The sequence below is a fragment of the Eptesicus fuscus genome, chromosome 18 (assembly GCF_027574615.1).
Source record: "Eptesicus fuscus isolate TK198812 chromosome 18, DD_ASM_mEF_20220401, whole genome shotgun sequence".
Taxonomy (NCBI): domain Eukaryota; kingdom Metazoa; phylum Chordata; class Mammalia; order Chiroptera; family Vespertilionidae; genus Eptesicus; species Eptesicus fuscus.
The window spans coordinates 28637569-28658627 of NC_072490.1; the positions used below are offsets into that span (position 1 = coordinate 28637569).

The 21059-nt window shown below is 44.5% G+C and overlaps 1 long non-coding RNA gene across 1 annotated transcript in view; it reads right to left on the bottom strand.

Annotated features, from left to right (window-relative positions):
• Positions 1-346: 346 nt before the first annotated feature.
• LOC129152169 (uncharacterized) overlaps positions 347-21059 on the bottom strand; it is an 87412-nt gene continuing 66699 nt past the window's right edge. Inside the window, exon 3 of the long non-coding RNA XR_008558907.1 lies at positions 347-375. This is a non-coding gene — a long non-coding RNA (uncharacterized LOC129152169). The remainder of the gene's footprint in view (positions 376-21059) is intronic.

Consider the following 21059-nt stretch of genomic DNA (forward strand, 5'->3'; position numbering starts at 1 on the left):
GGCAAGTCATTTAACCTTTTATCAAAAATTTCAACAAAAATATTTGAACTTTCTTCTTTTTAGAGCTCTTGTAAGAACCAAATGAAGTAATTAATAGGTGTGAATGTGCATTGCCTATGGCAAGGTGATGTGAAGAGGGGAGTGATGGTGCATCTTGGGTTTTTAGAGGTGCTGCTGAGAAGCAATCACTGATCGTCTCTCCCTTTAAGGTCAGCGCCCAAGGTGACTCACTTTTCTGGTGTTTGCAGCCAGAGTGGCAGCCTCATCATCTCCAAACGGTCCTGAGTGTGGGCCTGGCCTCCAACACCACCCCAGCTAGCCAGAGAGTGAAAGTAGGAAGGATGGACGCCATGTCAAGGGGAATTATTTGAAAGTCTGAAAAAGTCCAACAAAAAGCCGCCCTGAATAACAGGTCTGAAAGTGCCAGACTAGCTCAGCAGGTTATAAAATCGTTAACTGAGAAGGCTAAAATGGTCTCATCCCTATCCCCTCATTAATCATTTCAGCATCTTTGATTTTTGAGAAGCCCTCAGTAGCAGGAGTGGTGGGAAAGGAAGAAAGGAGATTCTCTTTTGCTTGCACTGGGGCTGAGATCAACTTAGGCATCATGTGGTCCACATCCCTAACGCTCCAGGTGAGGAAACTGAGGCCCAAGTGGGGTGAAGGGTCTGCCCAAGGTCACACAGCTAATCAGATATTTTCATTCCCAGACCCCTCTCCTCTCCATTCTGCTAAAGAACAATGCCCTGCTTTCTGGATCATACTCTGAGAAAGTGTATATGCATATGTGTATAAGTGTGTGTATGTTTACTTGCAGAAGTGAGTGTGCATCTATGTGTGTGATTGTGAGTAGGTGTAAGTGGATATGAGAGGGTATTGTGGATATGAGAGGGTATGAGTGTGTGCACATCTGTGTATGTGAGTGGGATTGAGTGTAAGTGAGGGGGTCTCATGTGTGTGTGAGGGGGTGTAAGGGGGGGTGTTATGGGAAAAGCAATGATGAATGGATGTCCAGGGGAGATTAAGCACAGGGTATGGATGTATCACGCTTTCCAGGGGTACACCACCTGACTCCTCTCTCAATACAATACCCTTTATTAACCATTAAAGCTTCTTTGAGGCAATGTGACTAAGTAACACCTGATTTTAGCCTGTGGTTTTGTAGTCCTCTCATCTGACTCTAGTACAGAACTAAAATTCTACAGACTGCTGTGAGTTCGTCCTATATACCCTCCAGTGAATGGATAAAGGATGGCAACCTAAGGGGAGAAAAGAGAAATACCCAGAGGACCACACAGTCCACCACTAGACAATCCACCCCCAGGGCCTATACAGAAAATTTGAAATTTTGATATATTTTCACATTATTCTTTCTAATCTCATAAGCCTAAAATGGAAATGTTGGCAGGTCCCAGAAAATTAGTAACTTGGATATATGAAAACTACTATGCAGCTCTGCTCAACACATGCGGTGGCATATTTGAGCTATATTTAAATTTTTGGAAAGGCCAAAAGAGTTTGGCTTCTTTAAGAAAAGGGCTGTCAGAAGAAGGCTGCACACTCCTGCACGCTGCGGGCTCCAGGCTGAGTCTTTTGTGTGTCTGAGGAATCTATTCATCAGAAAAGGCAGGGCAGGCAGGTAGAGGGAGCCGGGTGGGTGGGGGTGAGGCGGGTGGGGAGAGAGCAGAGACCTTCTGTGTCAGCGACTCGGTTATCAGGTAACCACAGCCTGATTGGAAGGGACCAGACTGTGAACCACAGGAGCTTTTCATTTTCTGTGTGCCCTGACCACAAAAGGAAAGGAAACAAAAAGTCAATTGTCTCTGAAAGGGGCTTGGAGAGACCCAAGGAAGCAGAGACCCCAAGCAAAAGCCAGGCCAGAAGGAACGTGGGCCAGAGGGTCATGGACAAGCAGGAGCTAAAAAGAGTGTTCAAAGGATCCTGGAGGATAAGAGGAAACTTGAGTTCAAGCAGCAATTAATGACAGTTCCTGTCTGAAGGCACCAATCCTGCCTCATCATTTTATTTTTTTCTAGACCCCACTGAGACCTTGAACTTATTCACCTATGCAGTAAAGTTAATTAATGCGTATTGATTTCTTTAAAAATAAAAACCACAAACTTTTCTTTTTATAGAAGAATCATGACTGACTGAGTCATAAGCACTATCACTGAGATATCAACTATTTACACCTGAAGAAGAGGCATCACAGTACCCATACCATCCCTAGCTGAACCTTTCCTGTGTAATCCTTGCTAATTAGCTGCTCAGTAGCAATGGTAGGAAAGATGTGGTAGAAATAAGTGGCAGGCCATGCAGAATAATTTCCTTCCAGAGCTGTAAATCCACCCCCTTCTATGCCACTGGGGAAAAAAAATTCAAATATGAATGAGAGTTGTATTGTTATATAAATAACTTTGAAACTATTGTTGTGGGGGGCACATGAATTATTTTGTTATTATAGATGTGGCCATACATCTTTGTGCTGTGGCACCAAGATGAAAACTATGGTTTTAGATAAATAAAAGAGAAAGTGGTGAGAAAGCTTCCAGGGCTCTAGGCACTGTAGAAATCTGAGTCTATGTCCCAAAGACAGAGCACAGGACTTCTCTGGGATCCCTTCCCTACTCCCCAGGGACACTTTGACAAGTTTCCAAGCAGGAGGAAAATCACAGTTATGTGATTTTTCTTGGGCCCCCCCCCCCCTTCTTTGTTGTGAAGGTATTCTAACTCACAAAATACTCCTGCTATCTATATATATAAAAGCCTAAGCAGCCATTCGACCAGTAGCTATGATGTCCACTGACCACCAGGGGCAGACGCTCAACACACAGGCATGGAAACATGGAACAGACTGATGAATCTCAGAGGGAAGGGGGGAGGGAGGAGGGCAGGAAGAAATTAACCAAAGATCTGATATGCATACTAGAGGCTGGGTACACGAATTCATGCACCAGTGGGGTCCCTCAGCCTGGCCTGCGGGGATAGGGCTAAAACCGGCAGTCCAACATCCCTTGAGTGATGCAAGATTGCAAAAGGGCACAGGCCAGGCCGAGGGACCCCATCAGTACTGGACCTCTAGTTAATTTATAAGATTCTTCACCCAAAACCACAGCAAAACACATCCCCGTCATACCAATATCAGGACAATTGCCCAGATGTTAGGACCTTCTGAAACCTTCTTTATTTTTAGCAATTTTGATAAGGCACCTATGCTTTACCATCTACCCAAACAGGCATTGATTATTTGGAACCAATGTTTTAGTTTTCCTCTACCTGATTTACAATATACATATCTACTTCAAAGTTATTTACTTCTTCTGCAATGCTCCCCAGCTATTTTATATAATTCACCATTATGGAATTTATAAAATAGCATTTTAATTTTTTGTCTAGCTTATCTTTCTCTCCCTTGCCCAGATGATGATCTCTTTGAAGAATGAGATCATGTCTTATTCATATCTTTGCACACTCCTCACCAAAAGGCCTGCATATAAAAAATGGCCAATCAATGTTTCGTTTTGGATGGATGCATGCATGGATGGACATTACAAGTGCAATATAATCTGATTTTCAAAATATGTGAATGTGTTTGGCTTCCCATTATAAGGTGACCTCTTTCATTTAATAACCCCTACCTTTCCAATTAGAAAGTCTATAGCTATGGGGTCAGCAGCTAGCAGCCTAGAAACGATCTTTATCGGGGCAAATTGTGAGTTGTCCAGAATCTCTTCTCAGATCTCATTCAAATTAGTCCTGCCAAGGAGTTAGAAAGCCTTGAACCAAGTCTCATGGTGCCTCCTGCTTGCCCACAAGAGCTGTTGTGAGCCAGTGGGACTGCACCTGTCTGATTAGCACTTTCCTGCTACACTCAGCCAACTGCCCTGCGTTGGTTCCTAAGACTGACTGTGATGACATTTTCTAGGCTTAGCCATTTCCTCTCACTCCATATGCCTTTTTTGTTCTCTTGGCCAAAAAGTATTCTCTGTAACTGAGAAACTAGTTTATACCAAAGAGTAAATGAGTTACAAGGCTTGGTTTATTACTCCTCCTTAGAACCACTGCAACCTAAAGGGGAAGACATCTTAAGTCAAAAAAGGAATCTCAAATTGTGGCATTGTGGGGGTAAGAATAGCCTCAATTCTTTCAATCTGAGCATACAGTCCCTGTCCAGTTGAAATTCAGTATTATATTAGTTTCATGTGCTGCCTGCTTCCTATCATCCTCATTCATAGATGCCTTTGGCCCCTGAATCATGTGACTTCAGGGTTCATGTGAATAACCATCCAATACCCTAGCCTCTCAGTCCCTTGACCTTCTCATCCCCAGTGACCTTCTTCTCTATTACACATCTGTCACTTACTTCTAAAACCACCTAAGTCTTGTCATGATGATTTATTTTGTGCATAGGTCTCAACTTTCTACCCATTTGGCTTGGTCAACTTTCCCCAAATGGTCTTCGAACCTCACAGGAACCTCTGGTGAATTAACCTCCTTCATTCTCTGCTAATCCATCAGCTAACTTCTTTCTTCATTCTCCTCCTTATCAAACTTAGATCTTATAACCCATCACTCCAGAACACTCTTTTCAGAACTCTAAACTCCTCTGCTGCTCTGTCTTTTTATCACACCCATCTTGTAAAAACCTAATTCTGAATGGACCCGACTCCCTTGTGTTCTGAAGCAGAGCACAGCTGCTGAACTTTATTGAGAAGTGCCACAATGCTGAAGATCAATTTCACCGTGTATTCAAGATAACTGTTCTCAGATGGGCTCTCAACACTGCCTGGCAGGCATACCACATTTCTCTTATCAACTCTGGAACATGCTTCCGACCTAATCTGCCCTTCTCAAACCTCTGACTCCCCCACTTCTTTCTTCACTCTTGGCTTACAACCCTGCCTTCTATTTCTCGGGGAACACTGAGTCTGTTACACAGAACTCTCTCACCCACCCACCAACAAGCACACAAGCCCACCCCCGCCCTCCTGTTCCTTGGCCTTTTCTGCCTCCTACCAACCAAGTCTGGTTCGTCCACATGGCTTAAGACCCATCTTTTCCTGCCTTGCCAGGAAATGTGCATTATCCAGGAGCCCTTCTTTCTCTAGTTCCCTCTCAAAAAGGATTTCTCCCAATGACATTTAAGTACCCATACGTCACTTCCATTTTAAACTGCCTTTTCTCAACCTTGCATACCCCTCTGCCATTGCCTCTCTCTGTCTTTACCCTTTAAGCCAAACTTTCCGAAAAGGTTGTTTCATACTTCTTATTTACAGCTCCTCACTCTTCAACCTACTTCTGGCTGACTCAAGTCCCCATCATTCCACTGAAACAGCTCTTGCTTGGGGCACCCAAGAACGTCATGTCCCAAATCCAATGGGCATGTCTCAAAACTCATCTCACTGCACTTGCCAGGTTCTCAGTGTTGGACACTCCCCACTTCTTGATACCCGTTGTCTTCCCTACTGCCCTCTCCTAGATTTCCTAATAATATGTTCTTCGTCTCCTTTAACAGTTTTGCCTCCTTTTATTGACTACTTTATACTGAATTCCTCCAGACCTGACTTTAAGCCCCTTCTGCCTCACACTCTAAACTCTCTCCCTTGGCATCAGCTTCATGGCTTCAGATTCTACCTGTACACAGATAAACTCTGAACTCCACTTTCAGACATGGCCTCCAAGTCATTCACTTCTTCACATTCTTTATTCTGCAAGACTATCAGTTCTCTCTCTGAACAAACTGGCAGGGGTCCCACATCTATCACACTCTATCTTCACCCAGATGTCTGGAGATCAGAGTGTCAGGGAAACCAGTTCACCCAGCACTTAGCAATCCTCCTGACCTCCAAGCTGCTGGAGAACAGCCTGGGACTCAGCTTTTGAACTTCAAGCTCAGGGCCTCACTGCTGTTTCTCCAGTACGGCAAAGGATTAAGGCTGACTTTGGTGTCCAGTAGACTGGTTAAAAGCCTCGCTCTGTTCCTTGTTGAATGGTCACAGGGTTATATTATTTAATGAGGTCATGTTATTTAACCTTTCTAAACCTCACTTTTGTCATTAACAAAGTAGGGATAATAATACTAATAATGGCTAAGAATTATACTAATTATATGAATTATTATATAGTAGGCATGGAATAGTGCCTGCCATATAGTATGTAATCATAATGGTAACTTTACTAGGACTGTACTTATATTCAGCCTTAATGATTTCTTATTGTGTTCTTCTCTGTATAGACCCTAAAACATTTCTATTATTTACAAGCCCTTGAGAAACCAACATTGATCTTTCTACATGCTTTGTTATAAAGATCAAGGCTATCTGCCATTTGCTCCCTCAATATCCTCTCTATACTTCAAAGGTCCCATGATATGTAGCTATGCAGTCTTCCTTCCTGAAGACCCAGAAGTGTGTGCCATCTCCATACAGGGCCAGCTCCCTCTTCTTCAGTGTATCCTGCCTGTTGTAAGCTCGGGCACCTGCCTCCATCAATTATCTACTCAATCTTCCTTTTTTTTTTTTTTTTTAAATGTTTATCCTTTTATCTTTTTATTTTTCAATTACAGTTGAAATTCAATATTATATTAGTTTCAGGTGTATAGAATAGTGGTTAAACATTTCTATAACTTACAAATGATCCCCTGATAAGTCTAGTAACCACCTGGCACCATAGAAAGTTATTACAATATTATTGACTATATTCCTTATGCTGTACTCTACATCCCCATGACAGTTTTGTAACTGCCAATTTGTACTTCTTACTCCCTTCACCTTTTTTATTCAGACTCTTCTGCTTCTCCTTCCACCTCAGGACTGAAATAGCCCCAAATCTCTCCTAGCCTTAAGCAAGGCAAAAAATATTTAAATCTTTTTTCTCTTCACTAACAAGCTTCCTAAGTGGAGTCTATATACGCTTCACTTCCCATTCTCTTCTCAGTTCCTTAGGATAGACCCCCTGTGCTCTCAAAGGTTTCCATCCCTATAGGACCCTCACCCTTGTCCTCTGGGGCTCTCCCTCAGGCCTCTCAGCCATATATCACACGGCTGCCCGCTCTCTCCTTTGGAGCTGCCTCTTCCCAAGGAGATGCTGGCTCGTGTCCCCCTCCTCGGCCTCCATCATAGTCTCCCCTCATTAAGTAGACTTATATGATGATGACTGTCATGTGTTTTAAGAAGCATTTCATTTCTTTATTTTCTGTTCATTAATTGAATTCCAACCCTGAGTTCTCATCCTACTGGGTTGGTGAGAAATTCAGCCTCAGTTATTCTTGGGCTTCCTCTCCTCCCCATAAAGGGTTATGCCATGGTTCTAAGGCAGGGCACAGGACAAGGACGTAAAGGAGGCCTCTCTGGTAACAGGACATTGGTCCACTCTGGATTACCATGCAGAATTCCATTGCCTCGGGCTCTGAGGCCCTATGCGACCCTGCTCCTTCCCCACCAAGCCTGCACAGGGAAGCTTTGGCAGGGCTGGTTGCCCAAGCATCATGAGCTACCCACTGTGAGGCCTGCCAGTGCTCCAAGTACTGCTAGGAGCAGGGTAAAGGACCACAAAACTTGCCCAGTTAACTCTCTCCAATCACTGGAAAACCCTCCTTGTTTCTACTATCCCCATTCTCTTCGACAGCCTGGACCTCATAAACATCCAAAGCCTGCCTCCCAAGGCACGTAAACCAGACTTCATGACCTGCCTGGATCAGGGATGGAAAAACACAAAGAAAAAGATGACTCTGTATCTCAAAAAATGTATCCTGTCACTAAACTCATGAATGTGTTTGCCAGGAAACGGGGAGTTAGGGTTGTAATATTTTATTTCATTTTAATTCTGAGGTAGCAGATCATACCAAATATATGAATGATGATGAGAATATGAGATGATGCTATATTTCTGTCTGCTTGCTATTGCAGTTTTAATGTCTCAAAATGAATAACAAAATTTAAAATCTCCAATAAAAATTGGTCTTCCAAAATGGGCATTTCTCAATGTATGTCCCTACTAAATCTTCCTGGATGATCTCACCTATTTTCATGGTTTCCCCTTTCTCCACAGCACAGGTGATTCTAAAATCAATCACAGGGCCTCTAAACCATCTCTTACATATCAGATGTCCAGGGATCATATATAAGTGATCCCTGGACATCTGTATTTGCATAAGCGACAGGTAGCTCAAGCTCAACCTGCCACCACTGACACAGAGAGCCCTGCCACCACCATACTAATTCATCATCAAGCCCGGTCAACTTGACCTCAAAACCTCTGAGATCAATCTCCTTCTCCCTATCTCCCTTTGCCATGCCCAAATCAAGCCACCTGACCCCTCATCGAGAAAACAGCAAGTCTTCCTGAATGTTTCTACTTATTCTCCAATCTGTGCTCCACACAGCAGCCTAAATGAGATTTTATCCCCCAACATTTGACAGGGTCATTCCTGCCTAAAGCCCTCCAAAGACTTCTCCTTAGGTTAGTGTCCAAACTTCATAGCATGGCCTGATAAAGACTAACTGGAACTTGAAGCAAACAATCATCAGGGGTTGAAGGTGGGGCGGGGGAGGGGTGGTTGGATCGCTTATGGAAGTTCTCACACTCTGCATAATCACTGGAACCCTACACACAAGAAACCTTTCTTATCTATATCTATCTATCTAATAAAAAGTAATATGCAAATTGACCATCACTCCAACACACAAGATGGCTCCCCCCATGTGGTCAAAGATGGCTGCCCCCATGTGGACACAAGATGGCCACCACAAGATGACCAGCAGGGGAGGGCAGTTGGGAGGGACCAGGCATGCAAGGGAGGGCAGTTGGGGGCGACCGGGCCTGCAGGGAAGGGCAGTTGGGGGGAACCCACGCCTGCAGGGGAGAGCAGTTGGGGGGACCAGGCCTGCAGGGCAGGGCAGTTAGGGGGGACCAGGCCTGCAAGGGAGGGCAGTTAGGGGCAATCAGGCTGACAGGGGAGCAGTTAGGCATCAATCAGGCTGGCAGGGAAGTGGTTAGGGAGTGATCAGGCTGGCAGGCAGAAGTGGTTAGGGGCAATCAGGAAGGCAGGTAGGTGAGCAGTTGGGAGCCAGCAGTCCTGGATTGTGAGAGGGGTCCCAGATTGGAGAGGGTGCAGGCTGGGCTGAGGGACACACCCCCCTGCATGAATTTCATGCACTGGGCCTCTAGTATCTATATAAAAGCCTAAGTGACCAGTTGACCAAATGACCGAAAAACTGAACCACTGGTCGACTGGTTGCTATGATGCTCACTGACCACCAGGGGGCAGACACTCAATGCAGGAGCTGCCTCCTGGTGGTCAGTGCGCTCCCCCAGCCAGCCTGCCCCTATTAGCCCTGATTGGCCCCAATTGCCAGCCAGGCCATGGGACCCCACCTGTGCACAAATTTGTGCACTGGGCCTCTAGTGTTTATAATAAAACTCTATGGCTCTAACTTCCCATTACCCTCTCTAAAATACCCCTCCATTCTAGCATGCAGGCCAGAGTATGCACAGGTTAGCCAGGTCTGCATGCATGTGATTGCAACCCTTTCTTTTTTCCCAAATAAATCCTTTTTGTTATTATTTTCCAGTCCACAGTCCGACAGGTCCCGAGGTGGTCTGAATTCTGTTGCCACTCAGCCAGTTCTTCCCCTCATTCTCCACACTTCAGCTATACATTTCTTTCAGCTCCTCCCATAGGACCACCTATCCCACCTCCAGGACTTTCCACATGCCACCCTATGCCTAAAGACACCCTCCTGTCCCCAAAACTCCTCTCCACCCTCCCACACTGCCTCTCTAAAATCTTCACATAGCCCTGTTTTGAACAGCTCAACTGAGTATGGCAGCCCCTGATTAACCCTCTTAAATACTTCACGTTTCTCTTAAGTTGAAGTTCAAAAACAGGACATGGCCTAGGAGATGCTGTAGAATCTAGCCTATGACAGGCCTCCCCTTGCTACCTGTGCCTCAGCCACCCTCGCTGTCTTTGAGTGCCTCACATGTGCCAAGTTTTTTCCCACATCAAGTTCTTTGCTTATGCTGTTCCTCAGTGCAGAATGCCTTTCCCTTCATTTGTCACCCAGGTAACTTCTAGTCATCCAGGTTTTAGCTGAAACGTGATGGCCCCAGAGAATATGCTCCTGATTTCCCACCTAAATCCAGGCCCTTCATCGTCCCAGGGCCCTTGTGATAATTTGCAGTGATGTTTTTCATGTTTGTGATCTTTTGTTAATGCTGTCTTCCACTTAATGAAAGTAGAGCTATATGCCCTACCCTCGCCCTGCTTTCCTAGCAGGCTAACTCAATGCTGGGCATATAATACATACTCAATAAATGTTGAATGAATGAACGAACAGATGAATGTCTAGGCTTGACACTCTCTTATGCTCCCCTTCTTTTCCCCACCAGACCCACACTTTCCATTGTATTTCCCCCTCTAACATTAGTACTTGAAACCAACTCACCCCATCGGACTCAAAAATACTAATATTATCTTTGACTCCTCTCCCCTTCACTCCTTCTATGCCAAACATAGCCAAAATACACCAAGTTCACCTCTAAATAGGTCTAACATACACACTCTCTTTTCTACGTCCCAGTATTAGGCCCAAGTTACCTCTCATTTGGATGATTAAAGTTGCTTCCTAGCTGCCACATCCTACAGTGACTTCAGTCTGTTCTCCCAGAATCTGCAGAATTATCTTCCTGAAGTTTAGCTAGATCTCTTCCTCAAAATAGCTTACTCTTTCTCACAAATAAAATCCGATGGAGCGTCAAGCAGCAATTAGAAGCCACAGATTAGATTTAAGCACAGCAACATGAGGGAATCTTAAAAATATAGTGTGTAGTGAGAAGAGAGAGAGAAATAAAATGAGATTATACGATGTAATACCACTTACATGCATTAAATATACATGCAGCAAAATAGTAAACATTTTATAAAAATATATGTAAGCAAAAAAGATAGACATCAAATGCAAAACTGCAGCTGCCTATGGGGAGAATGGGAATGGGACCATGGTAAAATAAAAGGGAAACATAAATAAAAGAAGAGAAGGGCTTGGCATGTACCAATAATGATGAGTGGGCCATGAACTCAGGAGGATAAGCTCCATCTATAAGACACAAACAGACAATAACAAAACAGCTTGGATACCAGACAAGGAGGATTCAATTCCTTTGAGCATCACTTTCATAGTTCTGAGGACATTTTCTCATGGATTATTGAGGAAATCTGTCAATGAGCAAAGTGTGCATTTACTTTAATCAGGGAAGCTCCATGGCATGTCTCAGCCCTGAGGAAATATACCATCCATGTCCTCAGCTTCCCCAACCAGAAGGAGACAAATTCCCAGGTACTGGCTTCTCTACCTGATCACTTCTTGCTAATGATCACTTCACTCAAGCACAGTAGTTCTCTCAATGCTGAGCATATAATACATACTCAATAAATGTTGAGTGAATGAACGGATGCATGTATAATAAACAAATCTGATAAACAACTCTTGAGTTTTTACCATAGGGTTTAAGTACATTAAAGACAGCATCCTAATTTTATCAGGTATAGTCACCTATAATGTCCAGCCACATATTTCAAAGGAACTAGAAATTATATTTTTATCTTTCTTGGTACCACATGCTTAAGCTCCTACCCACTAGAAATTATGGAATCCAAAATGAAATTGCTATCTCAGAAGGCATGAGGTCACTTGGAGATCAGCTTTGAAGGCGGAATCTAGGTTTCAAGGAGAAGTAATAAATATTGTGGACTGTCTGGCCTAGTAATCTCCATTTGTCTCCTTCTAGCTAGCACAAAATTGAAAAAGATAAATAGTTGATCATGGATTCCTAATTCCATCAGGGTCTGCGAACCACTGAGAATATGTCTGGCCTTGCAATGAGCCGGCAATATTTTCATAAACTTTTATTTAACATCTACAGATAAAATAGATCTTAGCAGGGAAAGCAAGCCTCTACGGCCCTTGAATCTGGCTAATGAAAGTGTTAATGGTTTCAGTAGACACTGTAAAATAAATACTCATAAAAGTTTGCATAGCACACACACCGTTATATGGTCCTATAAAATCCTCTAGGTAATTACCAAGTTATGAGCTCTCTGCCCACCTCCCAGAGCACCAAGGTTAGCACAAGTGCAGATGATGGAGGAACCTAGCAAAAGAGAGGGAATGTTAGAGCAGAGGCCAGCACTGACGTGGGGACAGCCAGAGCTCGCCCCTATCCTTTGCTTCCTTGTCTGTGAAATGAACATTTGATCTCCAGTCCAAGTCTTCGTTTCTATGTGCTTCACAAGGAGAAGAATGTTGATATGGAAAATGCAAGCATGGGTTCAATCCCTGTTTCATTTCTCAGGGCCGAGTGATCTCAAGCACAGCATCTAATCCAATTCCACTCATAGCCAACATTCATGGGTTCATGGTGGGCTCAGCCCCAGTGGTGAACACCTTACATTGGGTATCTCTCTTACTCCCTACATCATGTCTATGAACTATGCATTATCACTATGCCCGTTTGATGGATGAAGAAACTTATTCAAGAGCTGAGCACTTAATCACATACTAGCTCCTAACAGGGAAAATGCAGTCTACCATACAAGTGTAGTGCTGGGCTCACAGTTAGTGCTCAGAAAGTGTTTACTCCCTGCCTATATCTTTGCCATGCATACACTCTCACTGCTTCAAAGAGGAAAGAATAAATAAATATGCTATAATTTTTCAGCCACGGAGCACAGGTGTGTGTGGGAAACTGAGGCACAAAAGCATCAGCTGGGGGTTGGATGTTGAACACTGTATTCAACACCTCATCCCCCAGCATTTCTCACCTGCCTATGCTCTCTCTCAGTCCACCTGCTCCTAGAGGCCTACTGCAATTTGATAGTCCCTGGAATAGTACGCCATTTAGGCATTTTCCTCACCAGCATGGACCTCATCATAGCAAAATCTATAAGAATGTTCTTACATTGATTTGATGCTATGCAGATCATAAAACACTTGAATAGAATATTGCCTTAAAAATTAATAAAAATTAAGGAGCTAGAAAGAGAACAACAAACAAAGCCTAAAGTGAGTAGAAGAAAGGAAATAATAAAAATCAGATCAGAAATAAATGAAATAGAATCTTAAAAAAAATACTCAATATCAGTGAAACCAAGAGCTGGTTCTTTGAAAAGATAAACAAGATTGACAAATCTTTAACCAGATTCATCAAGAAAAAAAGAGAGAAGACCCAAATAAATAATATCAGAAATGAAAGAGGACAAGTAATAACTGACTCCAAAGAAATACAAAGAATTGTAAGAAAATATTATGAATTACTATATGCTAATAAGTTGCAAAATCTGGACAAAATGGGTAAATTCCTAGAAACATACAATCTTTCAAAACAGAATCAGAAAAAAAAAAGAACAGAAAATCAGAATAGACAGATTACAATTAATGAAAGTGAAGCAGTAATCAAAAAACTCCCAACAAACCGAAGTCCTGGACCAGATGGCTTCACAGGGGAATTTTACCAAACATTCAAAGAAGAACTAACACTTATACTTCCTAAACTATCCCAAAATTTTCAGGAGAAAGGAAGACTCCCAAGCTCATTTTGTGAGGCCAGCATTATAATTCCAAAACCAGATGAAGAAACCACCAAGAAAGATAATTATGGGCCAATGTCTCTGATGAACATAGATGCTAAAATCCTCAATAAAATATTCACAAACTGAGTCCATAAATACATTAAAAAGATCACACACCATAATCAATTGGGACTTATTGCAGGGATGCAAGGTTGGTACAATACCTGCAAATCAATGATACACCACACAAACAAAATGAAGGATAAAAATCATATGATTATATCAATAGATGCAGAAAAAGTATTTGAAAGAAATCCAGCACCCATTCATGATAAAACCTATCAGCAAAATCGTAATAGAGTGAACATATCTCAATGTTACAAAGACCATATATAACAAACCCACAGCCAACATCATACTCAATGGGGAAAAAACGAAAAGTGTTTCCTTTAAATCAGAAGCAACACAGGGAGGTCCATGTTCACCAATTTTATTCAACATAATAGACAGATAAAGAGATAAATGATGGAATGAGAGAGAACATGAGCATAGTAAATATTAACATTTTGGGAATCTGGGTGAAGGGTTTATTACTTTTGCAATATTTATGAAATTGTTTCAAGATAATGTTTTTCTAAAATATATTGGGTCGCTCACAGAATTGGCAGGAGGGCTAAAGGGCCACACGCAGGGCTGTCCATCCAGGAACAATATTCAAAACGTGCTTGAAATTGTGATGCCAAACAGACTACCATGGTCCCCCTGCCATCCCCAAACACTTGTGCTGCCTGCCACCCACCCCCTCCCCAGCACTGGCTGGACAAGGCAGTGAATCCTGCCACCACCACCAGGTTCCCGTTCCCTACCACCTGTGTTCATCAAAGCTGGGTGGATGTGGGTGAGCTGTGGAGCCTGTGTCATGGGCTCCACCTGACTGCAGGGGCGGCTGGTAAAATGATGCCCTGCCATTTTCAGCTTCTCCCTCCTGGGCTCTTAAGATGGGAAACTCTTTAGCATAAGTAAGAGGTTTTGGTTTACAAAGTGGCAAAAAAAAAAAAAAAAGTCCATTATTGCCAGAAAACATTCATGTAATCTAACCTCTGGGCCCTCTCTGTTGCTATCACATTCAACTACACAGTTATTTATATTTTCTAGAAACCATCCTCCATCTCACCATGAGAGTTCTGACTGGTCTTGTGAGCTGACTGGTCCTTCTGAGCATAGGTCAGGCTGTGGTGGGCTCAAATCCTGACTCTATTGCTTACTGCCTGAGCACACTGGGCATGTTACTTTCTCTGAGCCTCAGCTTCCTTACCTATAAAATGAGGCTAGTGATAGTGACCTTGCAGGGTCTTGTCTGGAAATAGAGTAATATGTGCGAAGTGCAGACACAGAGTAAGTACCCTAGTCGCATTATTTTCCTTCCTTTAACAGTTTAGCTTGACCTCTCTAATGGACACAGGTGTGTTGCCCAAACTGGGACTGAAGGATGTCATTCCCCCCCCTGCAGATGGCAATGTCCTTGGGGCTGCCTGCCCTCACTGGGAATTCTCCTTTGTGGAAGAGAATTGCCTCAGCCAGTCACGCCTCTTCCTGGGGCAGCCTCTACCCAGTGACTGGCAGATGCAAAGGTATAAAAGCCCAGCTCCTTTGTTCCAATTCAGGACAATTCTGATGGTCGTCGAAGCTCCAGAGCTCCCCATGGGGCTGACTGAGGCCCTTATTGTGGCTGATTCACAATCCAATTCCTCCCTCTGTCCAATTTTAATCCCTTCCTTTATCTGCACTGAACCTGAGAGTAGACTTCATAAACTCCCTGCACGCCCATCTCTAAAGAGTCAACTTCCAGAACAACCCAACCCCGTGACAGCCCTTTCCTTCGTTTGCCTTCAAGTCTAGCCTCTTCAGCCACATGGGTCCCAGTTCCATCTCCCACCATCTCAATACAAGCTCTCCCTCATAGTGGATGTTACCTTCAGCTACAGATGAGTGTTGACAATGTCTTCCATCTCCCACCCTTAGCCTCATTGATGAGATCCTCTTTATCTTTCAAGGCCCGTTCAGGTGCCTCTTCCAGAAAGCCTTTCTTGATTTCCCCCATGGAAGTATGCACTCCCCTCTGTAGCTTCTCTCACAATTTTGTCTCCTCCTCCACACCTGACACTGTGCTTGAGTTGGTGAGCTAGTCAAATGCAAATTCACCCCCACACCCATTATTGCCCCGCCCAATATTGCTCTTTACTTCAGAAGCCTGACACCACAAATTACATTTTCCAGGTGCACATGCCCACTGGTTTTCAGTCAGGGTCTACCAATGGGAGGCATGGACAAGAGCCTGAAAGGCAAGGGAAGGGAAGAATCCAGGGAATTTCTTCCCCCATCTGCTACGGGAGGGACATCACTGTCAAGAGCTTCACCCAGCTGGCCATAGCTCCCACCAGGCAGCCCCAGCTCCTGGGCTCCTCACTAGTCTCCTCCCTTCACCTCACCAGCCTGGGGGTGGCAATGGTTTCTCTTGTTAATCTCTAGTTTGCTTGATCATCCCGTTTTCAGTTCTTCCAACCCCACTGTAACTATTCTCCCATAGCAAACTCTCTCCCTTCAACTCTCTGGTCTGAGTTCTGTTTTCCTGAGTGATACTGATGGTTATTTCTATATTGCTTTACCTTCTCTCACAAGACTAGAAAGACCTCCTGAGTACAAACGGAGTCAAGGTCAGCCACACCAGAAGTGACTCTTTTCCTTGCTGGTAAGAAGTCCATTGGCAAACACAAGGATCAGATGTGTGATTCTTTAAAACAAAGAAACCTGCAATTAACCAATGTTGCATCACCTCCCTCTCTAGTATCATTTAGAAGAATCCAGAAATCCTTTGCTATTTTTGTACAGAATCAGCCTTCAGCAATTTTGCTAACCTCAACAACTGGGAAAACCTACCCTCTGCAGCATCTCTTGACATGAAGACTTAGAAACTTTCATTGTTGAAATAAAATGTGTTTTACCTGGCTGATGTCTCAAAGATTTATGTCCAGATTGTGCTTGTGGTTTTGAAGATAAACACTAAGAATAAATTTGTTAGTAAATATTTTGAACAGATGCTAAGTTTTTAATTATTTTGTGCATTAAAAAATGACAGCCATCGATATTCCCCACTGATGAGCTACGAACATTGTGTGTGCATGGGTATGTATATTTTTTAATAGTAATTATTGCTCTGTGATGACTGGGGAAATTGCTCTGCGGTTTAAAAGCGTATTTGCAGCTATACCCAGGGGATTGTGGCAAGTAATGCCTACTGTATCATCCACCTTATTTAAAATTTGCAATAAGAAACACAATTCAATCTAGCACATTTCTAAAGGCCAATGGGAAATAGATTGGGCAGCAGAGTCAGGAAATGCAAATTTAATGCTAAATTCCATCCCAAACCCATCTGCTGGGTTTTATTTCCTTTTTTTTCTTCCCCAAGGCCAGTGGTGCTGACTCAGTAGTGCATTAAACACAAATGTGTGGGTTCAGCCCTGACCAGCCATTAATCAATGTGCAGCCACAAAGGCAGCATCCGCGGATTAGCAACCTACTGCCAGGTGCCAGGCACACGCAGGGGAAAGTCAAACAGGCTTTCTGAGTAGACAGGGGCACAGGCCACTTCCTATGCTGAAAGGTCCCATTTGATTGAAAAGGAATGCAAATGCCCAATGGAGTTATAAATATGTGGTATGGTTTAGAGGCTTGCATTTTACAAGTTGACTACTTTAACTGTGGAAAGAAAAAAAAAAAAGCAATGATTGTGCATTTAGCCTCATTTGGAAAGAACATCGAAAGTCCATATTTGAGACCTTTTGTTAAGGTGAGGCCTGAAAGAGGGTCCTCCTGCCACTGCTTCTGGGGCAGACCGCTCAGATTGAAGACTCCAGCCACCCCTCACCCGGCGCATCCATGTGGCTGTATTGTGGGGGACTGCCTGAGGAAGGTGGCTGGCCTTGAGCTCTTCACCCTGATGTTTTGCCTCTGACTGGAAGGCAGGTGCTTCTCCCCTTAAGAGCTGCCTGTGTCCTTGGACAAGGGCAGCCTCCTGCTGTCAGAATGGAACTCCTCCTAGGGCCCTGGGAGGATGCACGCTCAATTCTCAGAAAGAACTCAGGGCCTGGTGGAGGGGGAGTCTCTCAAGGCAGAACTGCCCTCTTTATGCCCTGCCCGCCTCTTTCATCTTGCTTACAGGAACCATTATGTGATCTGCACCTCCAGCCCACCTGGGGATGTATGCAATGTGCCCCTGCATGCATATACTGTTTCACTGTTTCTCTCTCTCTCTCTCTCTCTCTCTCTCTCTCTCTCTCTCTCTCTCTCCCCACCCCCTCTGATATGAGACCCTAGAGTCTCACCTCCATTAAGGGAATCATAAGCCCTACTCTGCCAGTCCCCTGCCCCTAATATCACAAGGGAAGGCGGAGCACCTCGAGCATGGAAGTCAGAGGAACCTCGAGCAACAGTAACCTAGCAACAGTGTCTCAGGATTTGAATGTAATTATACCCCGAGCATGATAAATACTCGGAAGGGCTCCTTATGTGCAGATCATACTAAACAAGTCTTTGAAATTACCCTCATCAAATATTGATAGAATAAAAGTTTTTTTGAAAAAGAAAAAAAAAAACCTGAAGAGCATGGACCACCTACCCACGGAGTACCCTGGGCAGTGAGAACACCAGCCAGGGCAGCTCAGAAAGCCTCGAAAGCCCCACTCACGGGCACTGTGACGGGTCTGGAAGGGATGTTTGAGCTGGGGACAGAAGTTCCCTGGCAAATGAGGAGCAGTGTCTTGAGGTCGGGGAACTGAGGCTGGAGTCCTGGCTCTTGCCTTCAAAATGGAGGCCTTGCCCTTTGGTGTTCTTATCCAGAATGAGTGTGTGGACCAAGAGGATCTCCCGCTGTCTTCTGGGTGAGGAGCCCTTAAGGAGTGGAAGTCAGCCTGGGAAGGGGGTGGAGACAGGAAGAGAAGTCCAGGCAGGGTGAATGGCATGGACACAGGTTCCAGGCATTGGCACCCTCGGCTCCAAGGTGACTTTGATCCAAGATGTTGAGTCCACAGTGAATGGGCCACAGCTGAAGGCGAGAGTAGTCCCCAATGTGAAGGCCCTTGTAAGCCTTGCTGGGGAGCCTGGGCTTTATTCTGGGTGGAAACAGAAGTCCATGCAGGTATAGAGAGTGAAGTACGTGTGTGAGGGGTGGGGACCCCGGAGCTAGCCTCAGCCGCCATCAGAGGCTGTCTGAGTATCACTGTCAGAGAATGTGGGGATTTAGAGCAATGATCAGGAGTGGGCCATGACATAAAGCTGACCTTGATGTGTCTTCCTTCAGGGGCTTTGGACAAAGCCCAGAGCTGCCCCCCTCCGCCCAATGTGCTGCACCACACTGAGGCATCCAGGGACCCCAAGCAGATAGCGACCAGAGCATGACTGACAGAAAGGAGTCTGGAAGTTTGACAGAGGGAGCAGATGCTCTGGAGAGAGGCGAGAAGAGCAGGAATTTCCCAGTGGGAGAGAGGGTGTGGGGTCGCTCTGCTAATATTGGGTTTTCAGCGCAGAGGGGGATACACTTCTCAGCTCTGTGCAGCTGGAGACTAAAATCTGAGAGCAGGAACAAGAGAGAAAAGTCCTACATAGAGACTCGGCCTGGGTCTTTATTATTTAGGAGGCCCTGCCCAGCTTGACCACTAGCCTACTGTGTGACCCATGCCAATCATTTTCCCTCTGGGCCAAGTGCACAATGAGGGCCCCTCGCTGGCTCTGCCTTCCTGGGACTCATAGATTCCCTGGCCAGGCTGTCAGCCTGGGCCTGGAGACACACAGGCAGCCACAGCATTTCCAGGCGTGCGCCCCCCCCCACCTCTCCCCCGCCTTGCTTCATCCCCAAATGCCCTCTTCGCAGGGGACTGCCCCCTCTCTGATGTCTCTCTCCAGGTCTGCCGTGCATCTGTCTTTTGCCTGTTAGAGGAAATCCTCCTCTGTTAGAGCAATATCTTTTAAAGGGCCTCAGATCTCATCTGCCAACTCTCTGTTCTGGGCTGGGCTCCCTTGACAGCACTGCTGGTGTCTGGAGCAAGGGAGGGTGAGGAGGCGGGGCTGCAGGCAGATGAAAGCCCCCTTTCCTGCTGTGGGATTCTAGGCTGGAGCAGGGACCAATTACAGGGCCTCATTTGTCCAGTTCAGTGTTCTTTCCAACAAAGCATCTGACTGCTCTGCTCTGGGTAATAATGGCCAGGTAGACCTTGCTTTAAGGAAACTCCATTGACAGAAATCCCCTGGAGCAAACTAGCTAAAGAAAGGTGGGACAGTTTGATTTTTGTAGGACTGCACAGAGATCCCTGAAAACCCCAGCAGCCCCACAGCTCCACCAGTGAGTCCATTTGGAGAGCACTATAACATGAGCTGAAAGGGAGGAGGGTAGAAAAGTCTAAGTACCAAATTATTAAGGGGCACTTGCTTTTAAAATGAGTGAATATTAGTGAGTATGGAAGCATGGTTGACATTGGACCAAGAATAGAATAATGAGGAGAGACATCAGCTTCGGGGCAGAACTTTTCAGGGTCCCCAGCAAGCAGGAACAGGTCTGAAGAACGCATCCAAGCCACTACTGGGATTGAGCCTCCTGAACTGAAAAACACATGTCTTCTTCTACGTATTTGTTTTCTGGTGCAAGAAAGGGCATTGCCAAATTATTCTCACAACAGCTTGTCATAGTTCCCATTTCTTTACATCTCTGTAACATTGGCGGGTTGAATGGTGGTCTCCAAAAAGACATATTCATATCCTAATTTCTGGAATCTGGGAATGCTGCCTTATTTGGAAAAGGGGTGTCATTAAGTTAAGGATTTCGAGATAAGATCACTTTGGATAGCCCTGGTGAACTCTAGATCCTTTGTAAGAGCGAGGCAGAGGCAAATTGGACTGAAGAGGAGAAGACACAGACACACAGAGAAGATGACAGAGAGGCAGGGATTGGGTATGAGCCAAGGAACACCAAGGATTGCTGCAGCCTCCAGAGGCTCGGAGAGAGCCTCAGAGGGAGCCTGGCCCTGCTGACACCTTGATTTCAGACATCTGGCCCTCAGACAGTGAGAGAATACATTTCCTTTCTTTTAAGCCACAAACTTTGTGATGATTTGTTATGGTGGTCATAGAAGCTAATACGGCGGGTAATATGAAAGATTCTTTTTTTTCTTACTTTACAAATTCTCTTTAATAGATCATTGACTGTTTAAAGCAAAGTAATAACAATGAACTGTAGGGTTTATCACATATACGGAAGTGAAATATACAATAATAGCACAAAGAACAGGAGAGGGAGAGTGGAGAATTACGGTTGTAAAGTTACTATACTATATCTGAAGTGATATAGTATTACTTAAAGGTAGACTGTGATAAGTTAAAGATCTATAATATAAATCCTAAAGCAGCCACTTAAAAAAAATGAAAAGAAAGCTATTAA